Here is a 24615-nt window from a genome sequence, read left to right on the forward strand (position 1 = left end):
CTATGATGAATTCTAAAACCTGACTGAAACTCTTCAAATAGACCATTCCTCTGCAGATGATCAGTTAGCTGTTTTACAACTACCCTTTCAAGAATCTTTGAGAGAAAAGGAAGGTTGGAGATTGGCCTATAATTAGCTAAGATAGCTGGGTCAAGTGATGGCTTTTTAAGTAATGGTTTAATTACTGCCACCTTAAAAGCCTGTGGTACAAAGCCAACTAACAAAGATAGATTGATCATATTTAAGATCGAAGCATTAAATAATGGTAGGGCTTCCTTGAGCAGCCTGGTAGGAATGGGGTCTAATAAACATGTTGATGGTTTGGATGAAGTAACTAATGAAAATAACTCAGACAGAACAATCGGAGAGAAAGAGTCTAACCAAATACCGGCATCACTGAAAGCAGCCAAAGATAACGATACGTCTTTGGGATGGTTATGAGTAATTTTTTCTCTAATAGTTAAAATTTTGTTAGCAAAGAAAGTCATGAAGTCATTACTAGTTAAAGTTAATGGAATACTCAGCTCAATAGAGCTCTGACTCTTTGTCAGCATGGCTACAGTGCTGAAAAGAAACCTGGGGTTGTTCTTATTTTCTTCAATTAGTGATGAGTAGAAAGATGTCCTAGCTTTACGGAGGGCTTTTTTTTTATAGAGCAACAGACTCTTTTTCCAGGCTAAGTGAAGATCTTCTAAATTAGTGAGACGCCATTTCCTCTCCAACTTACGGGTTATCTGCTTTAAGCTACAAGTTTGTGAGTTATACCACAGAGTCAGGCACTTCTGATTTAAAGCTCTCTTTTTCAGAGGAGCTACAGCATCCAAAGTTGTCTTCAATGAGGATGTAAAACCATTGACGAGATACTCTATCCCACTTACAGAGTTTAGGTAGCTACTCTGCACTGTGTTGGTATATGGCATTAGAGAACATAAAGAAAGAATCATATCATTAAACCTAGTTACAGCGCTTTCTGAAAGACTTCTAGTGTAATGAAACTTATTCCCCACTGCTGGGTAGTCCATCAGAGTAAATGTAAATGTTATTAAGAAATGATCAGACAGAAGGGAGTTTTCAGGGAATACTGTTAAGTCTTCTATTTCCATACCATAAGTCAGAACAAGATCTAAGATATGATTAAAGTGGTGGGTGGACTCATTTACTTTTTGAGCAAAGCCAATAGAGTCTAATAATAGATTAAATGCAGTGTTGAGGCTGTCATTCTCAGCATCTGTGTGGATGTTAAAATCGCCCACTATAATTATCTTATCTGAGCTAAGCACTAAGTCAGACAAAAGGTCTGAAAATTCACAGAGAAACTCACAGTAACGACCAGGTGGACGATAGATAATAACAAATAAAACTGGTTTTTGGGACTTCCAATTTGGATGGACAAGACTAAGAGTCAAGCTTTCAAATGAATTAAAGCTCTGTCTGGGTTTTTGATTAATTAATAAGCTGGAATGGAAGATTGCTGCTAATCCTCCGCCTCGGCCTGTGCTATGAGCATTCTGACAGTTAGTGTGACTCGGGGGTGTTGACTCATTTAAACTAACATATTCATCCTGCTGTAACCAGGTTTCTGTAAGGCAGAATAAATCAATATGTTGATCAATTATTATATCATTTACCAACAGGGACTTAGAAGAGAGAGACCTAATGTTTAATAGACCACATTTAACTGTTTTAGTCTGTGGTGCAGTTGAAGGTGCTATATTATTTTTTCTTTTTAAATTTTTATGCTTAAATAGATTTTTGCTGGTTATTGGTGGTCTGGGAGCAGGCACCGTCTCTACAGGGATGGGGTAATGAGGGGATGGCAGGGGGAGAGAAGCTGCAGAGAGGTGTGTAAGACTACAACTCTGTATAACTGAGTATCATCTGCATAGCAGTGAAAGGTAATCCCAAAACGCTGCAATATGTGCCCAAGGGGTGCTATATAAAGGGAGAAAAGCAAGGGGCCTAAGACAGACCACTGTGGAACCCCAAATTTCATGTCACTAAGGTTAGAGGTAGTGTTACTGTACAAAACACAGTGAGAACGACTGGTCAAGTATGACGTCAGCCATGCAAGGGCACTCCCAGTAATCCCAAAATGATTTTCCAGCCTATCAAGTAGAATATGATGATCCACTTTATCAAATGCTGCACTGAGATCTAACAGCAACAGAACCGTAGTGGTGTCCGAATCCATTGTAAGCAGAAGATCATTCACCACTTTAGTTAGAGCCATCTCTGTGGAATGATATTTTCTAAAAGCAGACTGCAGTGGCTCAAACTGATTATTCTCAGTAAGAAAGTCTACGAGCTGCTGTGACACCATTTTTTCCAGAGTTTTAGAGAAAAATGATAGATTTGATATCGGCCGATAGTTTTTCAATACACCAGGGTCAAGATTAGGTTTCTTAAGTAATGGTTTAATCACTGCAGATTTGAAACATTTAGGAACAGATCCAGAAGTTAAAGAAAGATTAATAATTTCCAGCACAGTCGGCCCAAGAGTGGGCCACAGGTCCTTGATGCCCACTATATAGGCAAATATGCAATGTAATATATAACAGAACAGGAAAGTAAAACAATAATTAAAGAATGGATAGAAGGTATGGCTGGGGATGATACCAAAACTTACTGCGAATTAGTGATGACAAACGTCAAACACTGCTCTGGAATGTTTCAAAACACAGGTGTTATAAAGGCATTGAAACATTCTGGAGTGGTGTTACAAATTTGCCGTCAATGATGAAAGGTTTTGGTATCATCCCCAGCCACACCTTCTATCCAGAATTAAAGAATGGATAGAAGGTGTGGCAAGTTCCAGAGTGTGTATCAAAAGGAAGATATCATGTGTTGTCCTGAATGGGACATGAGTACATCATCAACTGTTTCAAAATAAATGTTTCAGAATGTTCAAGGTTACAGTCAGTGCAGGGTCTGTATGTGCATTAGCATATATGTTGCTTATATTACTCCCACATGCAAAGTGCCGGTGCAGTCATTTTGAAAGCTTATACTGAACCTATTTATCAGTGTGATCCTCTTCTTTTTAGATACCAAAAGCTTGCTTTAATTGAGTAGCCTTTTATTTTGAACCAGGACGAAATCTAAAACAGATACAAAGCATATATCCTTTGATCGCATTTACCAAGAAAGATGGGTGCTCTATTAGCATGTGAATAACCTTTGCTTTGGTGTTTTCATAAAAGCTCATAGGGTCCTTGGTGAGGAAATATCTAATGTGATTTATATTCAATCTCTCTAGGCTCTAGATGCTGTCACTGGGGATGATTTCTGGGAAATGCAGAGACTCAGATATATTATTTTGAAACGACATTTAATATAGCCCACAGAAAATTATCGACTGTGATATTTTGCTAGTCTCCCCATAAATAATTCATTGTTTGTGTGTGCCCTCATGCTGCCTTGGGGATTGGAACAGCTGAGTGTTTTCATAGCGTATTTGTGTCCAATCTTGTGCGTACTGGGCACTCTCTAATCAAACCACAGTAAACACGCCTTGAATGTTTGTTGAGTCATCTGCTTATCAGCTAATCAAACGGATTATTTGCCTGCCTCAGCGAAGCTCAACACAGCTCTAGTGGAGCATTTTTCAATTAATTGTTCGCCTGTGCGATTGAGTATGCAGCCACACATCAGAGGTGATATGATTGGCTTTAATGTTTACTCTGTGGGTCCACTGCAGCAATGACCAAAGCATGGTGAGGGGGACAAATACTGTTCAAGCTATTCTGCACCTTTTCAGCAAGAAAGATAATCTCACCTTCCACTTTATTAGGTACACCTTGCATGTACCGGGGTTGGACCCTCTTTCGCCTTCAGAACTGCCTTAATTCTTTGTGTCATAGATTCAACAAAGTGGTGGAAACAGTCATCAGAGATGTTGGTCCATATCACGCAGTCGCCCATTGAACCTGTCTGCCCATTCTCTTCTGACCTCTGTCAAACCAAACAAACAAAAGGGTTCTTGCTGGTAGTAGAAATGCAAACCAAGCCAGACTTAACCGTTCCAACCCATACCATACCATGCGGTACCGACTCGGACAGCTCGTGGAAATGGGGCTGTCAGCATACGCTGGCTAAATCGTCATGGTGTGACAGGGCCCTGATCGCCAAAGGAATCACTGAGACGTGTAGGACCTTCTTCAATCACAAAAATCCAAATCTGACTGTAAGTAACGGAAGAGAATTCGCACATCCTACCCTTAATCTCACAGCCAAATTTAATTTAACCCTAAGATTAAGATAACCACTAACTCAAACTTTCAACTAACTCAACCAAAATGTTAACCTGTCCCCTAGCCTGACCTTTATCCATTAACCAGAACTGTAACCTAACTCTCACTTTAAGATACTAACCCCTACTCAGAATTTTAACCTTGTCCTAACCCTAACATGAAATTTAACCTTAATCTAACTACTGACCATAACTTTAACCTAACTCCTAACCAGTATTTTAGTCTGACACCTAACCATGACATTAACCATCACTTTAACCATAATTTTAAACTAGCCCATAACCAGAATTTTAACCTAACCTCTAACCATATTTTTAACTTAACCCAGGGCTTAACCCAAGCCCAAACATGACTTTAATTTAACCCTAACCTGAAACTTAACCTTAACCTAACCTTCAGCCAAAACTTAACCTAACCCTAAGTTTAATTTAGCCCTAGCTCGCCCCTAACCATACTGTTAACCTAAAACTGGTTATTATGTTGTTTTGTTGTTTTATTTAGTTTTTCAGGGAAAAAAACCAACGTAAAATATGTGTTTTCTTAGTCACAGAACAACAAATAAAGGTAAGAGTAAAAACCAAACCCAGTGTCTGAGCCACAGTCCGGTACGTTTATCACTGTACTTTAACATCACTGAATAAAAATTGATTGCTGTTATATCTGTAAACATTTTTGTTTATCAACATCAAGTGAAATCCTCAGTAAGTAACATACCATTCTGGGAAGGCACCCTTTGTGAGTCTATCTCATAGTAGATGAGGCATCACATTCTGTCTCCTGTAGACCATGTGGGTCCTCATTTATGAAACTGTGTGTAGAAAAGCTTGTAAATGCTGTTTTACAAACAAAATCCAATGTGTGTGTTACTACAAAAATAAATCATATTTATCAAACAGGCGCACACCGAGTGTATGCATATCAGTAAATATCAGCTGTTGATAAATCCCCACGTCTTCTAAAGCACATACTTGTGCATGTTCATGGTCATTTGTATTCAGACCATTAATCATTAATCCATATATGGCAATGAAACATTTGTTTCGTGCTTGTGTTCCTCCCCAAAATAACAGAACAAGAGAGCAAAGAAAATCAACTTTTGTGAAACTGCACAGAACAGGTGCTTATGGGTGGTCACAGCAGAGAGATGAAAAATCTGAAAATACACAAAATAAAAGCACCACTAGGTTGCAATAACCCATCCCCCAGTTTTGAAACCAACCATTCATAACGACCATTCACTCGTCATGTCACATAAATGATTTATGGACATAATTTTAACAAGCTTTAAGATGCTTTAACAAGCTCACCACAAGAACCATCATAAACCTTTACAACTAACTGAATAAGTAGACAATTATTTATTGTTGCATTTGTCACAGAATCCTTTGCACTCCTGTGATGTTACTGCACTGCTGTCTTTATGAAGATAAAATCTCAGTCACTCACTCACTCACTCACTCATCTTCAAGCCGCTTACTCCAATGAAGGGATACGGGGGGTGGTGTTGGAGCCTATCCCAGCAGTCATCAGATGTGAGGCAGGGTACACCCTGGACAGGACGCCAGTCTGTCGCAGGGCCACATATATAGACAAACAAACACACACATTCACTCCCACATCTACAGACTATTTTTACCCAAGGCCATCAAAATATGGCCATCAGGTATTGCGAAAGCTTTGCGTCCGTCTGTCTGTCTATCTGTCTGTCTGTCTGTCCTCAGCATAAGTCCAGTCCTATTACTGCCTGGATTTTCAAATTCACAGGGAACATTCTTGGGACACAGATCTTGGACAAGTTCAAAGATGGCTAACCTTGACCTATTTTAAGAGGTCGAAAGGTCACATTCTGTTTCCAATTTTTATGCTATGAATCATGCAAATCCTCTTTTTGGGGGCGAGGGTGGAGGGGTGACAGCTAATCAGAGTAGACAGGCACTGTGATGTCACTGGCTGCCGGAGCACCCGAAAGGAACCCACTCAGACACGGGAGGAACACGCAGACTCCACAAGTGGGAATCAATCCCATGTCCTTCTTGCTGTGAGGTAACAGCACTAAGCACTAAGCCACTGTGCAACCTGAAATAAAATCTCTCCTTATGAAATTTAAGCAAAGAAAGTAACATGGGTCCATTTTTACTCTGAAACTGCAGGAGTGAAACAATTTGATTCATTGCCACATAGTAGCAGGCAGACATGAATGTGCCTGTCGATGGTAAAGTTTTTAATTAATTTTATTTTTAAATGATGATGTCAAAAGCTGCACTTTAGCCGACACAGGTGTCTTTTATTGGTTTTGACACCATTGAGGCTACACATCTGTTTCTACCTTGACATAATTACTAATTGTGTGTATTTATTAATTTGAGGAACTAAAGAACATATGTGGAAGAAGTTGCATGTTGTGACAGCAGTAATGTTTTCTACCTGCAGTTTCCCTGATCTACTACTAAACGCTGTGTGTGTGCATAATCAGAACTGTGGGTACATTTACACACATTTCTAAGTATCAACACAAGTTGGTATAATCCTGCCTTTGCGTGGAAATGTTCATATGCAGTTTAAGAAAATATTTGCATACAAACAGTTGATAAATGAGACATCTGATTGCTAATGCTGACATATCACACAGCAGCACAAAACAAACTGTCTCAGGGCTAAATTTAATTTAAAAAATGTTGCATAAACCCTCATAACATAACCTAATCACATGTTACATTATTTTAAATGCAAATGAATTTTGCACAATCTGCATGCTTTTGTTCAGGTTCTTGTTTTTTTTTTTTTTTTTCAGGAAATGTACACCGTTTCATTGCTGTTTTATAAGTTCTCTCATGTAGTTTTCACACTAAATCAAAGCCTGTATGGAGACCATATATGCCTGTTTTCTTGAGCGCTGCTTCTGTGAGCATGAAAGTGCAAGTCATAGAGAGAATTTCAAAGGCAGAAGCCAGGACAGCGACATGGAGCTAGCAGGGATTGGTGAGCAATCAGATAGGGCAGAATTGATGACCTGGCTCAGGATGGATTTCTTGGAGCGGGCTGCCAGACCGAGGTAATACTTTCAGGCTCTTATCAGCACTGGCATAAGCTGAGTGCTGCATCACCCACTTCCTAGCGTCAGCTTATTATGAGAGTCCATGATGTGTGATTGCTTGTACTTTCTTTGTGTGTCTCGGGACACAGTTGGTAAGAAAAGAGTGAAAAGCACGCTAAGGGCCTCTGTCACTATAAACCGTCCATTTCCTCCCCACTGTTGTAATGACATTTTACAAAAATAAGGGTTTTGCAAGGTTTCCTGTGACTCATACGAGCAGGATTGGTGTCAGTAGACAGTCACAGATATGCCTAAAAGTCAAACATTTGAATATCACTTAAATTAGGGTGACCAAACATCCTGTTTTCCCAGGACATGTCCTGTTTTCACGTCCTGTCCTGGCCGCCCTGGTTTTTTTTAGAAATTGATGACAATGTTCTGGTTTTCATTGTTTTTCATTGGGCCATTAAATTGACCGGCATTTGGGGAGCTACTAATCGATGAACTATAGGTGGAATGAAACTGGAACAACTGGTAATTGGTGGAGTGGGTCGTTTTTGCTTATATTACACCCCAAACGAGTATTGATGAGATGATCAGGTCTCACAATTAAAATAATCAAGTTATTTAGCCACTATATAAAGTTATAGGTCGGCATTAGAAGGCCCAAACTCTTGCAGAACAGCAACGGAATGGCAGAATGGGAGCTTGTGTGGTGCCATCTAGTGTTAGTGAGGTTAAATTTTCCAATATGGTGATCTGCTATTCCGGCGATAAGTGCTAATTGGGACAGAAAAGCGATAGGTTTGTGCTTTGAATGATGGGGGGACTTTTTGCTTTGTATGATAAGATTTTCTTACATTATCTTGAGATTGGTCATCAATATCTTGAGAGTAGGGGGCATAGTAAGGTGCTGTTCTGTCAATCATTCTGTCAGTTGTATTATCATTCCGATTCTGCCAACCATTCCGGTTCTACTGATAGGTACCCATTGCCAACTGAGTATCATTTGAGTATTTCATTGTTGGGCCAAGTGTCCTGGTTTTTAGTACTCAAAATATGGTCACCCTAGCTTAAATCCTATCAAAATTGACTATTACTATTATACACTTCATCATATTTAATATATAACCCAACCAATAAATAAATAAATTGCGATGGCACGCTGTTGTTGTTTTTAGCACTGGTGCCTCCCAGCAAGAAAGTTGTGGATTTGCTTCCCGACTGGTCCTTTCTGTGTGCAGTTTGCATGTTTTCCATGCGTTTGTGTGTGCTCCCTCCGAGTGCTCTGGCTCCCTCCCACTTCTAAAGACATGCAGATTATGAGAATTGGAAACTTTAAATTAACCGTAGGTGTGAAAGTGTTTGTCAACATGTGGCCCTGTGATAGGCCTGCGTCCAGAGTGTACCCCGCTGACTGCTGGGATAGGCTCCAGCTCCCCGTGACCCTTCATTGGAATAACTGTTGGCTATGGAGGTTTTGTGCTGTGGTGGGCATGATTATTTAATGGTGTAGTGACAGAATATGTCATGAATGTGCAAATGTGTATCTTATCTCATTCCTGTTGTAAGCGGAAGAAGGAGTCATGTTGCAGAATGGTCATGAGGCTAAACCATTAATTTCAAAAGGTTTCTTTAGATTTAGTGAGGTAAACATGTATACCTTGACCTCTGTACCGTCTCCATACCATACACATCTAATTACATTTTTGCCTGTTCAGTGGTGACAAGAAGGCGTTTACTATGTTTTAAAGTTGTCCCATACAAATACATTATATAGGTCTTTAGCCTGTGATAGTGTTTGCTTTCTAAATTAGTACTTCAGTGATTCAAATCATTTTTATCCCAAGTGAAATGATAAACTGAAAAACATCTAAGAAATAGCGCCCATGTTGAAAATTGGTGGTGTACTGCTTTAAGGCTGGCCATTCCAACAATGAGGTAAACGGGACCGATTGTCCATAACAGCAGTCTAAAGTTGTGTTTTATAGTATTATACATGATTATACAACAGGTTACTGACAATTACAAGCAATGCTGAATGTAGCCCCATGACACAGGAGCTACTGGGCACACTCACAGTGGTACGGTGAGCAGTCTGTACGCTAATGGTTGTTGTTACAACAAGACGTTAGTACAAAAATATAATTTATTGGTTAACATCTGAAAACTGTCTTCTGATGAACTCACACAAAAAGGACCATTCAGATTTGAACACAGAACCTTCTTGCTATGAGTCAGTATTCCTAAGCGCTGAACTACCAGGTTGACGATTTGCTAAATTGCCCTTGATTACTTACTTCATATGATTCACCCTCAGGGGTCAAGAAAAAAAAAACTATTGATTTGGACGCACATGACATACATACTTATATGTTATGTGAGTCCAAATCAATGTAGGGGGTTAAGAGGGTTGTAATTAGGGGGTCTGTAGGGGTCTGCCCCCCCCCCCCCCCGAAGCTGAAAGGCAAAAAAAGAAAAATGCTTAAAAAGGTGGGGAGTTGGGGGGGGGGTTGAAAAGTTTTAGTCATGCTAATGCTCCCCTGAAGCATTTGCTCAAAAAAGTCTGAAGGACCTAAATGACATGGTGAGATGCTGAAGAGCTTCGCTTGTTCATATCTGCGACATATACATACTAATAATAATCATGATAATAATAATAGTGTGTGTATGATAACAAGAACATAAACTATTTATAAATACAATAAGACAGTAAATTAACATTAAAAAATTGCATTGGAAATAAAAGAGGTGAGTTGTTCTTCTAAAAACAGTTGAAGTCTAACGTCTAAGGTTCTGAAAACATTCTGGACACACACGCCATTCTAACTCATTATACAAACTTTGCACAATTTTTTTCCACCCTTGAAAAATGTCAGCTACCTATTTCATAAACACTACCCAATCTAGAGCCTGTGGATCCCCACGGGCAACACTCTAGTGTTGAGGTGATGGTCTAGTGGTTAAGGCATTGGGTTTGAGACCAGAAGATCCCTGGTTCAAAGCCCAGCCTGACTAGAAAATCACTAAAGGTCCTTGGGCAAGTTCTTTAATCCCTTATTGCTCCCAGTGTGTAGTGAGCACCTTGTATGGCAGCACCCTCACATCGGGGTGAATGTGAAGCATTATTTGTAAAGCGCTTTGAGCGTCTGATGCAGATGGAAAAGCTCTATATAAATGCAGTCCATTTATCTAGTCTTTTTTGTTTTCCTTACTTTACTGCTCATTTTTTACATTAATTTAAAATCAAATAATGTATTTGACAATTTTATTTCTATCAAATACATAAAATTTTTGCCTCTCTCTCTCTCTCTCTCTCTCTCTCTCTCTCTCTCTCTCTCTTCTTTCCTTTCACACATTAATTTAACTTTATATGAAATGTGCAGAGCATACACGGATGATGTCTAGACTTTTCCCATTGAAATTTTGTTGCAGTTATATTGATATCTCATTTCTTTGCTGAGTTTTTCACAAGATGCACCCTGATTTCTAATCACTTTCAACAGTCTATAGTAATGCAGGTCCATCTCTCTGTCTAACGTATTGTAGCAGCCAATGATGTGACAGTAATTGACCATGAAGTGTTGGAACACTAAGAATACAGGTCAATAAAGAAAAGGGATAGTGGAGTGGAAAAATCAATATCTCCAAGATGGCCGACTTCCGGGTTTGTGAGGTCACGTGAAAACACTCTTTCATTGATTTGTCAGTGTAGATTGGCCTACTTACCCAGGGGTGTTGACACAAATTTTTTTAGACTCTACTAAATATGTGTTTTCACAATATGCCATAACTTTGCATATTATACGGTAATTTGCCACAGTGTGTCATACAGTACATGTTTACAGTTGGATTTTTAAATACTTTATTTAAATAAGGCCGTGGCTATTCGCACAGCGGCCGTGCCCATAACTCTCATTTGGCTATTCGCATGGCAAGCAAGACTCTGGTGGCAAAACTTGGAACTACTTGTATAAACAACTGCATTGAAGATGTCATAATTCCTTTAATATTTTTCGATTTTGATGATTTTTTTTTTTTTTTTTATTCGGCTGTGTCCACATTTCACTAATCGCACGGCAAGACTGGTGGCAAAACTTGGAACTACTTGTATAAACAAATATACTGCATTCAAGATGTCTTAACTCCTTTAATATTTTTTGATTTTAATGATTTTTTTTTTTTATTCGGCCTTATCCATAACTTTCATTTAAGTATTCGCACGGCAAGACTCTGGTGGCAAAAGGCCGACCCTATTCGAACGGCGGCCATTTCCATAACTGTCATTTAATGCAGTATGTTTGTTTATACAAGTAGTCACCAGAGTTTTGCCGTGCGAATGGCCAAATGAGAATTATGAACACGGTGGCCGTGCGGATAGCCACTTTCTTTAAATAAATAAGTAGTTATTGTATGGTAAAATCTACAAAGTCTGAAAATTTAAGGATGGAAAAAGTCTGGAATTTTTAAATGGAAAGTGTGTAGGAACCCTGTATATCTAGTCTGTGTTGACACTAAGAGTTTGAGATTTTGGAGTGCTTGAGACCAATTGAAGACTGAAATTTGAATTTGAATTTGACTGTTTTTGGAGAAGAGACCGAAACCTAAAAAATATAAGTCTGACTTACATTCTGCGCTGAGTTTCATTTTGAAATTCGTGCTGCAATTGCACTTTTTATGATTGAGGAAAACAAATTTAACAACAGCAGGTTGTTCTTGGTACTCAACGGATTCAAGAGTGTTGCATTATGGGATCTCCTATCAAACATAGCACCAGTCAACACAAAGTGACTTAACGTATTAATTTATTATAACATTTATTTAATATGTATGTTTATTGTCAAGATCAAGTAGAATTTGCTTTCAATTTCGAGATGAGACCGCGAAAGTGAAAATGTGGTCTCCAGACCACATTAGAATTATGGAATGTGAGTTAGCGTTCTTGAAGCTTTGAACGATTACGTTTTGTGCTCAAGGGCCCTTCAGCAAAAAACGTCTCTCCTCATTCGTTTAAGAGAAAAAAATGACAAAAATCTTCAGAGCGATCACAGATCTCAATCATTTTCTTTTCTTTTTCAGCTCATAAACAACGTGGTTTCAGACGCTCGGACGCCGCGCATCTCTATGGTGACAGCCTTCAATTAGCGATGATTGGCCAACCGGTGGGAAGGTTTCCGTCCCCTGAGCGCGCTGATTGGTCGGTGGGCGGGGCGCGCAGCCTGACTGTCTGCAGCGTTCCGGGTTTTATTGTCAGTCTCGGCAGCTCGGCACCAGGGTAGGACCGCGTCCCGGAGCTGCCTGAAGCAGTTGGCTCTTCATTCCGACTTTACCGCGACACGTTTGTTTCGAGCACCAAAGAAAGCGTTTCGGAGCGTGTGCTAGAGGTTCCTCCGCTGGAAATCCGGGTCCGATTCTGGAGAGGAGAGACCTTAAAGAGAAGCTGCCGTCACCATCGGAGAAAGTGACGGACGGAGCGGAGCCTGATCACCGGGATTTTAAATCGCATCAGTTTCGGATCTTTCAGGCCTTGTTCCTTCAGGGTATCTTCACGCAGTGTTGCCTCAGTTATATAGTTTTTAAAAAGCAACATTTCTATGATACTTTTCATCAAATGTCGTTTCCTGTGAGCAGACGGATCATTTGATCCCGTGCGTAACAGTGGTGGATTTTGGAATACTGCGCAACATCCAGCCTCCCGATTAACACCTCCGTTATTTGGAGATATCTACAAACGGAAAGAGGAACAGCCACAAGCTTTTACTTTGTCCCGGAGGCTCAAAGGTTAAAACCCCGAAGGGCGCGCGTCCGTGCGCAATCCATCCGAAGACGCTTCTTTAAATCGCCGATTTGCGCTTTTGCCCTCGACACACACACTCATACGCACACACACGCGCGCGCGCGCACACACTGGCTGTCGAGCGGCGAAGAAACGCAAAGCTTATTAACTTTGCACGCCCGAAGTTACCCTGTGGAATCTCGTTCTGTGGGTTGTACCGGCGTGTTTTCACGCAATCAGAAGAGAATTAAGGATAAAACTCAATCAAGATTTGAAGCTGGATTGCTTTTTGGAGAGCGGAATGAACTCTTTCTAATTTGGAGCGCAGCAAAAGGAGGCAGACTGCTCAGCGAATCTGCATGGAGTTCTAGTCAATTTATGGTAAATATCTTGATTTATTATTATTATTATTATTTAAACACCTTTAACATTCTGAACATTCTGCAGTTGTTAACACATTTGTTGCCAGATCACCACAGAATCATTTTCAGGTGACAGACGAACAGATGACTGTGCGCTCATGTAACGATGCTTTTGGTTCCAGCCGTGAGCCACACTTTTTTTTTTTTTTTCTTGTTAAAGAATGTCTTGTTGTTTGAGAGCGGCCCCTCCAATCGCTTTGATGGAGGAGCCGCTTTTCAAGTATGAGGGGCAGTTAAGGCATTGTCGCGCTGTGTGCGTGGTGCTGGAGTTGTTGCGACTCAGAGCGAAATGTGCGGTATTGTACGCCCCCGTGCGTCACCGTGCGCGCTGTGTGGCGAGTTTGTCTGCCGTCTGATGTTTCACCCCGGAGTGGTGATGATGTGCAGGCTGTTTGCACAGCGAGTGTGCGTAATGTGACGGGATTTTGTGCATGAAACAAACAAACAAACAAAAAAAAGGCCTTCAGTGGAAATGACAGTTGTATGTGTTGGCGAACTTTGACCATTGTGGGTTGCTGATGTTGCTCTGCAATATTTAGCGCCATGGTTCAGGCTGCGCATAAATAAGCCTGCGCATTGTGCTGACTGCGCAATGAAAAAGCTGCACACAGTATGTTTTATCATTAGACTTACAAGGATCCTCAAAATCCATCTTCCCTCTCTCGCTCCCCACCATCTCTCTCTCTCTGTATGTAATGTGGGCCCCTACAGCAGGGCAGGCGCCCCCACAGTCAGGGCACCTGCCACAGAGCCTCCGTGGCTGTATTGAATAAAACATCCGCTGATGTATGAGGCAGGGGCTGCACCCGAGGGGGCAGAACTGCCTCATTTACTTCCTCCACTCTGCGCCTATGACCTGCTGAGCAAATTGTGCTCATATTAGCTCTGCGGCTGCTCCTCACCTAAACAAATAGTCTTCCCAGCATAATGCTCGCCTTAACTCAACGTGATGTTTGGACGAGGCAGGGGGATGAATGGCAGAAAGGATTTAATATGTAGGTCACTGAATTACTTCTGGAGTTTGCAGCTCTGGTTTCACAGCTTTACTTTCATGTAGTGTACTGACATAAAAGTCATCCAAACTACTGCCATCACAGAGTCACCATTTGTTTGTCGAAACGAAAAAAGACCCTATTCTCAATTTGTATATTGTGTTTTGTGTTAAAGGGCCACTCCAACCATTTTGTTGCACTGACAACTATTTTTTTTTTCCCACCGGAACAGTGAAGTAGAAAATACCTTTCCTGCTTTTTTCTAATAGCGTGTTATTAAATCAACTTGAGATCTGAAACCTTTTTAGGATCCATATCCTGATCATTTTTTATATATATATATATATATATATATATATGTAAATCATATATTTAAGAGTGTAAATCATCACGCAATGTTGCAAAAGATGTTGGTTGTTCACAGTCAGCTGTGTCTAAACTCTGGACCAAATACAAACAACATGGGAAGGTTGTTAAAGGCAAACATACTGGTAGACCAAGGAAGACATCAAAGCGTCAAGACAGAAAACTTAAAGCAATATGTCTCAAAAATCGAAAAATGTACAACAAAACAAATGAGGAACGAATGGGAGGAAACTGGAGTCAACATCTGTGACCGAACTGTAAGAAACCGCCTAAAGGAAATGGGATTTACATACAGAAAAGCTAAACGAGAGGCATCATTAACACCTAAACAGAAAAAAACAAGGTTACAATGGGCTAAGGAAAAGCAGTCGTGGACTGTGGATGACTGGATGAAAGTCATATTCAGTGATGAATCTCGAATCTGCATTGGGCAAGGTGATGATGCTGGAACTTTTGTTTGGTGCCTTTCCAATGAGATTTATAAAGATGACTGCCTGAAGAGAACATGTAAATTTCCACAGTCATTGATGATATGGGGCTACATGTCAGGTAAAGGCACTGGGGAGATGGCTGTCATTACATAATCAATAAATACACAAGTTTATGTTGATATTTTGGACAATTGAAAGGATGTTTGGGGATGATGAAATCATTTTTCAAGATGATAATGCATCTTGCCATAGAGCAAAAACTGCAAAAACATTCCTTGCAAAAAGACACATAGGGTCAATGTCATGGCATAGGGTCAGTGTCAACGAGCAGATCTGATTTGATGCAGGTGTTAATTTGGGGGATGAAAATTTACAGGGTGATTCCATAATTTTTTCCTCAGAATTGAGTGATTCCATATTTTTTTCCTCTGCTTGGTCTAAAAAAGTAACCGTTACTGACTGCCACAATCTTTTTTTTCTTGATTTCTTATAGTGTTTCTTAAAGCCAGAAAGTTGCCATTTGAAATGACTTTAGTTTTGTGTTATGTCTGTGATCTGCTTTTTTTCTACAAAATTAAACAACTGAATGAACATCCTCTGAGGCCGGTGATTCCATAATTTTTGCCAGGAGTTGTATTTACCTAGTCTAGTGACATCAATTGATTTCACAAAACTTGTTATTTAAATGGGAAAAGCAAATTGTTACAGTTGATTACATATTATGTTTCCCATTTAAACAGTTAGGTTTTATGTTACTGGTTGACGTAAGTAGATTAAGTAAATGTAACATTTAATTGATTTAATATTTACGTGCCAGCTCCTGCCCTGCATTCGTAGGGTAAATAAAAAGTCTGCCGGTCACAGGGCTTTTTCTTATTGTGCCCCTTCCCCTGTGGAATGCTTTCCCAGGGCACATAGGACAGTCAGACACTGCAGAGACTTTTAAATCTTTTAAGACTTAAGACCCACCTGTTTTCCCAGTTTTACCATTAGCATTTTAGGTATGTTATTATGTATATTATATTTTTATTATTTGTACTTTATTATAGGTTGCCTTTTTATCATGTTTTAATCTTTTAATTCTTTTTATTGTGTTTTTCGTGTTCTGTTGTGTGTACCGCCTTGAAGCGATTTTATCATGAATTGGCGCTATATAAATTAATTGATTTGATTTGAAATTTGATTTAGTTGAAAATAACCCTGTCTGGTGTGTGTGCATCCCTGTGGCCTCATCCACTTGTTGTGGTCCTCAGCACTGAGGCACCTGTGCATTGGATCACGCCTGGAGAAATGTGCCATGTGGCTGTAGTGTTGTAATGGATGTTCCTCATCTCCTCCCTTAGTAACAGCTCACAAATTCAGATGCATTTTAATCATCATCATGGGAAGTTGAACACAGAAGGAAAACAGTCCCACATGGATTCAATGAACTGATAATGAATTTATGTTGGATAATTGTTGTAACTGTTGTTGTAACAATTGTTGTAATTTAGTTTTATGGTTAGTAGAGCAATTCTATGGTAAGGGGATTACAATCAGAGAAAATGTTTAATGGTGAGCTAAGATATAACCAGATTTTGCTGTCACTGTAATTCCATTACCATAGAACTGACCACTAATAATGTGGTCGTTGATTGTATCTATAATGGACTAAAACATGGAAATGACCAGTCCTTTCAAATAAAGTGGCTAACACAGCTGTTAGGTATCTTCAAATATGTTATATAACAGATAATGTCTTATTCATGAAAATGGCTTCAACTGGTTTTAATCTGCCCTATCAGACATAATATTGTTGCATATATTAGGATGTTTAAAGTGCTGTTAAACATATTTTCACTGCTTATAACTAGCTTCAAACAAGATGTTCACTGGTCTTGAATAGGGATGGGTATTCATAAGATTTTATAGATATCGATGCCATTATCGATACCTCTTGTGAATTTTCTGTGTACTAACAGTAGGCTTTACAGGTTTTCTATGTCAAAAACATTTTAAATTAGTCACTGGATCCTTGCTCTCTGGACATAAATAAAAATAAACAAAATCTGTAGTTTTTGTCAAAAGCATTTCCTTTCAGACATTTTGGCATGAATGTCACTCCGTACCTCTGAGCTGAGTTCAGCCAGCTGCTGCACGTCAGCGCAGGATGTCTTGTATTGGGAGGAAAAAAAATGCTTTGATCGATTTGCAGTTTGTTTGTATTACAACGTTTGTAAAGAGGTGTCATTTGATTTAAACGGCGTTTCGCTTTGAAGTTATTAATTCCGACGGGACTCCATCATTCTAACTTGACTCGGCAGAGAGCCGCACAGCATTTGGAGCTGTGTGAACAGAACGGAGGACGATGCTCGTTTCTTTCTCGCAACAAGACAGGAGTCCCAGTTAGTGCCTTTAATTTGCACAAAAGTGAATCACGTTTGACATATTCAGGGATGAAAGTGGTGAAAAACAAAAAAAGCTGAAACCCAAAAATTACGCCCTAACACATGCACGAAAATGTTTGAATTCTACAACCCCTGGCAAAAATTATGGAATCATCGGCCTCGGAGGATGTTCATTCAGTTGTTTAATTTTGTAGAAAAAAAGCAGATCACAGACATGACACAAAACTAAAGTCATTTCAAATGGCAACTTTCTGGCTTTAAGAAACACTATAAGAAATCAGGAAAAAAAAATTGTGGCAGTCAGTAACGGTTACTTTTTTAGACCAAGCAGAGGGAAAAAAAATATGGACTCACTCAATTCTGAGGAATAAATTATGGAATCACCCTGTAAATTTTCATCCCCAAAACTAACACCTGCATCAAATCAGATCTGCTCGTTAGTCTGCATCTAAAAAGGAGTGATCACACCTTGGAGAGCTGTTGCACCAAGTGGACTGACATGAATCATGGCTCCAACACGAGAGATGTCAATTGAAACAAAGGAGAGGATTATCAAACTCTTAAAAGAGGGTAAATCATCACGCAATGTTGCAAAAGATGTTGGTTGTTCACAGTCAGCTGTGTCTAAACTCTGGACCAAATACAAACAACATGGGAAGGTTGTTAAAGGCAAACATACTGGTAGACCAAGGAAGACATCAAAGCGTCAAGACAGAAAACTTAAAGCAATATGTCTCAAAAATCGAAAATGCACAACAAAACAAATGAGGAACGAATGGGAGGAAACTGGAGTCAACGTCTGTGACCGAACTGTAAGAAACTGCCTAAAGGAAATGGGATTTACATACAGAAAAGCTAAACGAAAACCATCATTAACACCTAAACAGAAAAAAACAAGGTTACAATGGGCTAAGGAAAAGTAATCGTGGACTGTGGATGACTGGATGAAAGTCATATTCAGTGATGAATCTCGAATCTGCATTGGGCAAGGTGATGATACTGGAACTTTTGTTTGGTGCCGTTCCAATGAGATTTATAAAGATGACTGCCTGAAGAGAACATGTAAATTTCCACAGTCATTGTTGATATGGGGCTGCATGTCAGGTAAAGGCACTGGGGAGATGTCTGTCATTACATCATCAATAAGTGCACAAGTTTACGTTGATATTTTGGACACTTTTCTTATCCTATCAATTAAAAGGATGTTTGGGGATGATGAAATCATTTTTCAAGATGATAATGCATCTTGCCATAGAGCAAAAACTGAAAACATTCCTTGCAAAAAGACACATAGGGTCAATGTCATGGCCTGCAAATAGTCCGGATCTTAATCCAATTGAAAATCTTTGGTGGAAGTTGAAGAAAATGGTCCATGACAAGGCTCCGACCTGCAAAGCTGATCTGGCAACAGCAATCAGAGAAAGTTAGAGCCAGATTGATGAAGAGTACTGTTTGTCACTCATTAAGTCCATGCCTCAGAGACTGCAAGCTGTTATAAAAGCCAGAGGTGGTGCAACAAAATACTAGTGATGTGTTGGAGCGTTCTTTTGTTTTTCATGATTCCATAATTTTTTCCTCAGAATTGAGTGATTCCATTTTTTTTTTTCCTCTGCTTGGTCTAAAAAAGTAACCGTTACTGACTGCCACAATTTTTTTTCTGATTTCTTATAGTGTTTCTTAAAACCAGAAAGTTGCCATTTGAAATGACTTTAGTTTTGTGTCATGTTTGTGATCTGCTTTTTTTCTACAAAATTAAACAACTGAATGAACATCCTCCGAGGCCGGTGATTCCAGAATTTTTGCCAGGGGTTGTAGAAGCTCTGAAATGCAATTTGGGACTATTCCAGACAATAAACTGCAGTGAGTGCAGCATCCATTTTGGTGAGGAAAAAAAACAACTTTCCTTATTCAAATTCATTCCAGTAGTATTCTGCTTCTAGGATGCAGCAGTTTTCTAGTTTTGGCAGATAGTTCTGGAGGAAATCACTGAAGAAATTAACACATTGAAAATATGGTTTGACCGAAACAAATTGTCATTAGATAAAACAGGGATGAAGTGGAGGTGTAAGAGTCACTAGGTGTTCACAGGAAACAGTTATTTATTTCTATATTTAGTTATTTATTGATGTTCATTGTTAGTTGGTTTTATTTTTTCTGTTGTGTTTTGTTTCATTAGGTTCTTTTTGTGTCTTTCTCTAAAATTGTATTGTAGCATTATTAGTTATTATGAGCTATTATTGCTATTGTTTTTGTTGTTGTTGCTATTAAATAATTACTCTTTTATGACAATGAACACTGAGCCATTAATTATTATACAGAAAACAAATGCACACAAACGTGCTGAGATGCGAACAGCTTAATGCTAACTTTAACATTGAAAACGCCATAGACATGCTAACGCATTAGCATCGGTCCCATTTTTAAGTTATAAAATACATCTATCAACTGTTTCAGAAGACCATAACAGGTCGGTTTAACATAAAAAGGTAAATATTACTCACAGACATATGCTCTTTAGGGTTTTAGTGGGAAAAAATTAAGATAAAGCAAAATAAAACGATGCAGCAGATTGAAGCATTGCTTCATTGGTTCAAGGTTTAAAGCAAAGCCACGCTGCACAAACAGTTGATTACAGACCCACTGCAGGGTCTGTAATTAATGTACGGAAATTATCATATAAATTATAAAACAACGGCCACTCTGAGGGACCGATAAGGGAATCGTTAAGCAAAAAGGCTATTGATGTCAGTGGATCGAATCATTTCTTTACATTAACAGAAAGGAACCGGTTCCCGATACCCATCCCTAGTCTTGAACTGGTTTTAGGGGTTTAAAGTGACTAGGGTTGCAGCTATTGAATATTTTTGAAATCGAGTATTCTGGCGATTATTTAATTGATTAATCGGATAAAAAGTACTTTTACATTTTTAAACAACATCAGTAGTCTAGGGCTCTCCCTAAGCAATGGCACAATGTTGCTGTGCCATCATGCAGATTGTTAAATTTAGGGTATCCATTTCTGCTTTCCTGGGTGGTTATTTTTTACATCTTTACAAGTTTTGGATCTTTCCCAGACCGCAAGCACAGGTGGTCAGTGTAATCTATTCAGTCAGGCTACACATGAACATGAGCACAGCCTGTGAAAAACTGGGCTCTGGAGTGCAGGTTTTCCACAAAAGCCACATTGATAAATCCGCTCTGCACCCTGTTGATGAAAACTCTGATCATATCCGAATAAAGAATTGATTAACTTAAAGTGCATGTAGAGCAAAGAGCAGCCAGTGGACCAAACCGCGTCCTCTATGTTGAATCTGCCTTTGGTCTTGTTTGAACACTGTAGCTTTTGTACCTAAAAACGTTAAGTTCTAGTAACTGTAATACTGTAAGTTAAAAAGAAAAAAACCTCTATATTTAACCATTATTTTTAATTTGGTTTCAAAATTCATAATTTTTGGCTTTTGTATTACTTAGGTTTACAAAGCACCATTTCTAACATTTTACCATTAATCATAAATATTCATGATAATTGATAGACAAACTGTTAGTGAAAACAGTATTTGAGTTATTTATTAAAATTTCTTCATTTTTTACCTGTTGATGCAAGGGTAGAGTTCAGAGTTCTGTTGTTAAACTCCTCCGTGGCTGTGCACTCTTGTATTTGGCTGAGTAAAGCCTTATGTTCCGACACATGCCTTGTGATCACAGGGGGTTGGGTTATTGTGTATTCCTCAGATTAAGAACATGACAGTGGATAGTAGAGATTTTTTGTGTCATGCACCAACTTTGTGGAACAGTTTGCCAGTTGATGGGAGACAGTGAAGTTCAAGTGAAATGTTTGTTTATGGCTAGACTCAAGACATATTTTGCTCTGTGACATATAATCTCTGAGGATTGTGATTTGTAGTTCTGGTGTTCTCCTTTAGTAGGTTTATGGTTTTAAGTAGTTTTTCTTTAAGTCATTTTGTTATAAATTTGCTTTTCTATGTTCTGTATTAATTTTATGAAACTGCTTCATAAATAGTTATTGTTATTATTATTACTTGCTGCTTTACACCATATAGGAAACATGGTCTTCCAGTCCAATAATGGTCAAATTCCTGAAGTAGAACATTTGTGTTGCATGTATTCACACTAGTTGATGATATTATATGGAGCTAAAGTCCTCATATTGGTCTCTATATGCATGAAGCAAGCAGTTGAAATAGATGAGAACACATTTCAGCAACATACTGACAAATGTAATAAACAACCAATTCGATTAAATTATTTAATTTATATAGCGCCATATCACATCAAAGTTGCCTCAAGGCGCCCAGTCTCATGCTGTTTTCATGCTCCGTTACGAAATGTTACATTTTCATGACACGTTATTTTTGTGTTACTGATCTAACCCTACTCCTTCCCCAAACCCTAACCACAATCTAAACCTCTCCCTTCCCTGAACCCTAACCATAACCTCTGCAGAATCCCCCCCCCCCCCCCCCCCCACACATCACCCCGCATTTTGTGCTCCCGTCACGTGTGAGATTGGGTTGTAATAAACTGAGTCTGACATTTAAATTTGCAAAAAACTAAAAAAAAAAAATAAACAAAAGCAATTTTTATCACATTATGAAGTATTGTGTGTAGAATTTTGAGGGGAAAAAATAAATTTCATCCACTATGAAAAAATAGTGTAGTGCTGTGAATACTTTCCGAATGCACCGTATTTTTGCTTCTGTTTCATTGCAGAGGATGAACCCAAGATATTTCCTGTTTTGTGTGTTCATTTCTTTTGTTAATATACATCCTTTCCTACAATGATTCTCTCAACATAAACCCAGAGGCAGCCCTTACAGATAGGTGCACCAAGCTTATGGCATCATATTCAGGAAGACTTGAGGCTCTAATTGCTGCCAAAGGTGCAACAACAAAGTATTGAGCAAAAGCTGTGAATACTTATGTACACGTGATTGCTTAAGTTTTTTTGTTATAAATTAGCAAACAAAAAAAAAACCCTTTTCCATGTTGTCATTATGGGGTGTTGTGTGTAGAATTTTGAGGGAAAATATGAATTTACTCCATTTTGGAATAAGACTGTAACATAACAAGTGAAGCACTGTGAATACTTTCCGGATGCACCGTGCCTGCTATTCCATACCACCCCAAGTTTTTCTAGTTTGGAGCTGTAAAAACATTAATACACAGTGCAGGAAATTAAACTTCAACTGCTAACATTATTATTAACATTATGTGACATTATTAATTTGGAGTAACTCAGGCAGGCACTTAATAAGTAAAGAAGACGGAATACGCAGGCCTGAATTCTATCAATCAATGAAACTGATTTACAGTTCGAGGTGCAAATTGATAAAATGTCAGACTATACTCAGCGTTTAGGGGATAAGGACCTAAGACAGGAAGGTGACCAAGAACCCAGTGGTCATTCTGTCATAGCTCCAGCATTCCTTTGTGGAGAGAGGAGAACCTTTCTTTCAGAAGGACAACCATCTCTGCAGCAGTCCACCAAACAGGCCTGTATGGTAGAATGGCCAGACGGAAGCCACTCCTTAGTAAAAGGCACATGGCAGCCCACCTGGAGTTTGCAAAAAGGCACCTGAAGGACTCTCAGACCATGAGAAACAAAATAGTCTGATGAGACAAAGCTGGAACGCTTTGGCGTGGATGCCAGGTGTCATGTTTGGAGGAAACAGGCACCATCCCTACAGTGAAGCATGGTGGCAGCATCATGCTGTGGGGATGTTTTTCAGCGGCAGGATATGGGAGACTAGTCAGGATTAAGGGAAAGATGAATACAGCAATGTACAGAGACATCCTGGATGAAAACCTGCTCCAGAGCGCTCTTGACCTCAGACTGGGGCAACGGTTCATCTTTCAGCAGTACAATGACCCGAAGCACACAGCCAAGATATCAAAGGAGTGGCTTCAGGACAACCCTGTGAATGTCCTTGAGTTGCCCAGCCAGAGTCCAGACCTGAATCTGATTGAACATCTCTGGAGAGATCTGAAAATGGCTGTGCACTGACGCTCCCCATCCAACCTGATGGAGCTTGAGAGGTGCTGCAAAGAGGAATGGGCAAAACTGGCCAAAGATAGGTGCACCAAGCTTGTGGCATCATATTCAAGAAGACTTGAGGCTGTCATTGCTGCCAAAAGTGCGCCAGCAAAGTATTGAGCAAAGGATGTGAATACTTATGTACACATGATTTCTTATTTTTATTTTTAATAAATTTGCAAAAAAAAAAAAAAAATCTTTCCTCATTTTGTCATTATGGGGTGTTGTGAATAGAATTTTGAGGGGAAAAAAATTATTTACTCCATCTTGGAATGAGGCTGTAAGATAACAAAATGTGGAAAAAGTGAAGAGCTGTGAATACTTTTCAGATGGACTGTATATTTGTTGTTTGCCTCTCGGTTGCTCCCAGTTTTGTTCAGGGTTCCAACAGCAGATCCACATACTGCAGACAATCACTGCTGTACTGCTGTGACATTTGTCTAAGTTCCCCAAGAGTATGACTTTGCAAACACACACTGACATGTGGATATGTGTGGTCTACTCATGGGAGGCGTGGCTTCCGACAAAAGTAGCTATATATATATATATATATATATATATATATATATATATATCCTTGCACACCTCTTCAGGGCCGCAAATGATATTACGGCTCTTTGTTCACATTTCACTAATGTGGTTTAAAAACTATGCGTTTGAAGCTGCTTTTGTGCATGATTAGTGGCTTCAAACTCGTGAGTGAATGAGCAACTTTTGCATAATCCATCAATAAGGAACATGTAGATGGCAAAAAAAAAAAACATGATGTGATACAGGAAATCTGAGCTCAGATTTAGATTCAGCACCTAAAAATGATCCTAAATCAGCTCTCAAAGTCCATGCAGGAAAAAAAAAGTTTTTTGTTAACCACTGTAATCTAAGTTGTGGACATTTGCTGTGAA

At 39.2% G+C, this 24615-nt stretch overlaps 1 protein-coding gene across 1 annotated transcript in view; it reads left to right on the forward strand.

Annotated features, from left to right (window-relative positions):
- The first annotated feature begins 12539 nt into the window (after nucleotides 1-12539).
- fam222a (family with sequence similarity 222 member A) overlaps nucleotides 12540-24615 on the forward strand; it is a 143983-nt gene continuing 131907 nt past the window's right edge. Inside the window, exon 1 of the mRNA XM_034170243.1 lies at nucleotides 12540-13441. The gene's annotated coding sequence lies outside the window, so the exon portion shown is untranslated. The remainder of the gene's footprint in view (nucleotides 13442-24615) is intronic.

The sequence above is a fragment of the Thalassophryne amazonica genome, chromosome 5 (assembly GCF_902500255.1).
Source record: "Thalassophryne amazonica chromosome 5, fThaAma1.1, whole genome shotgun sequence".
NCBI classification, from domain to species: domain Eukaryota; kingdom Metazoa; phylum Chordata; class Actinopteri; order Batrachoidiformes; family Batrachoididae; genus Thalassophryne; species Thalassophryne amazonica.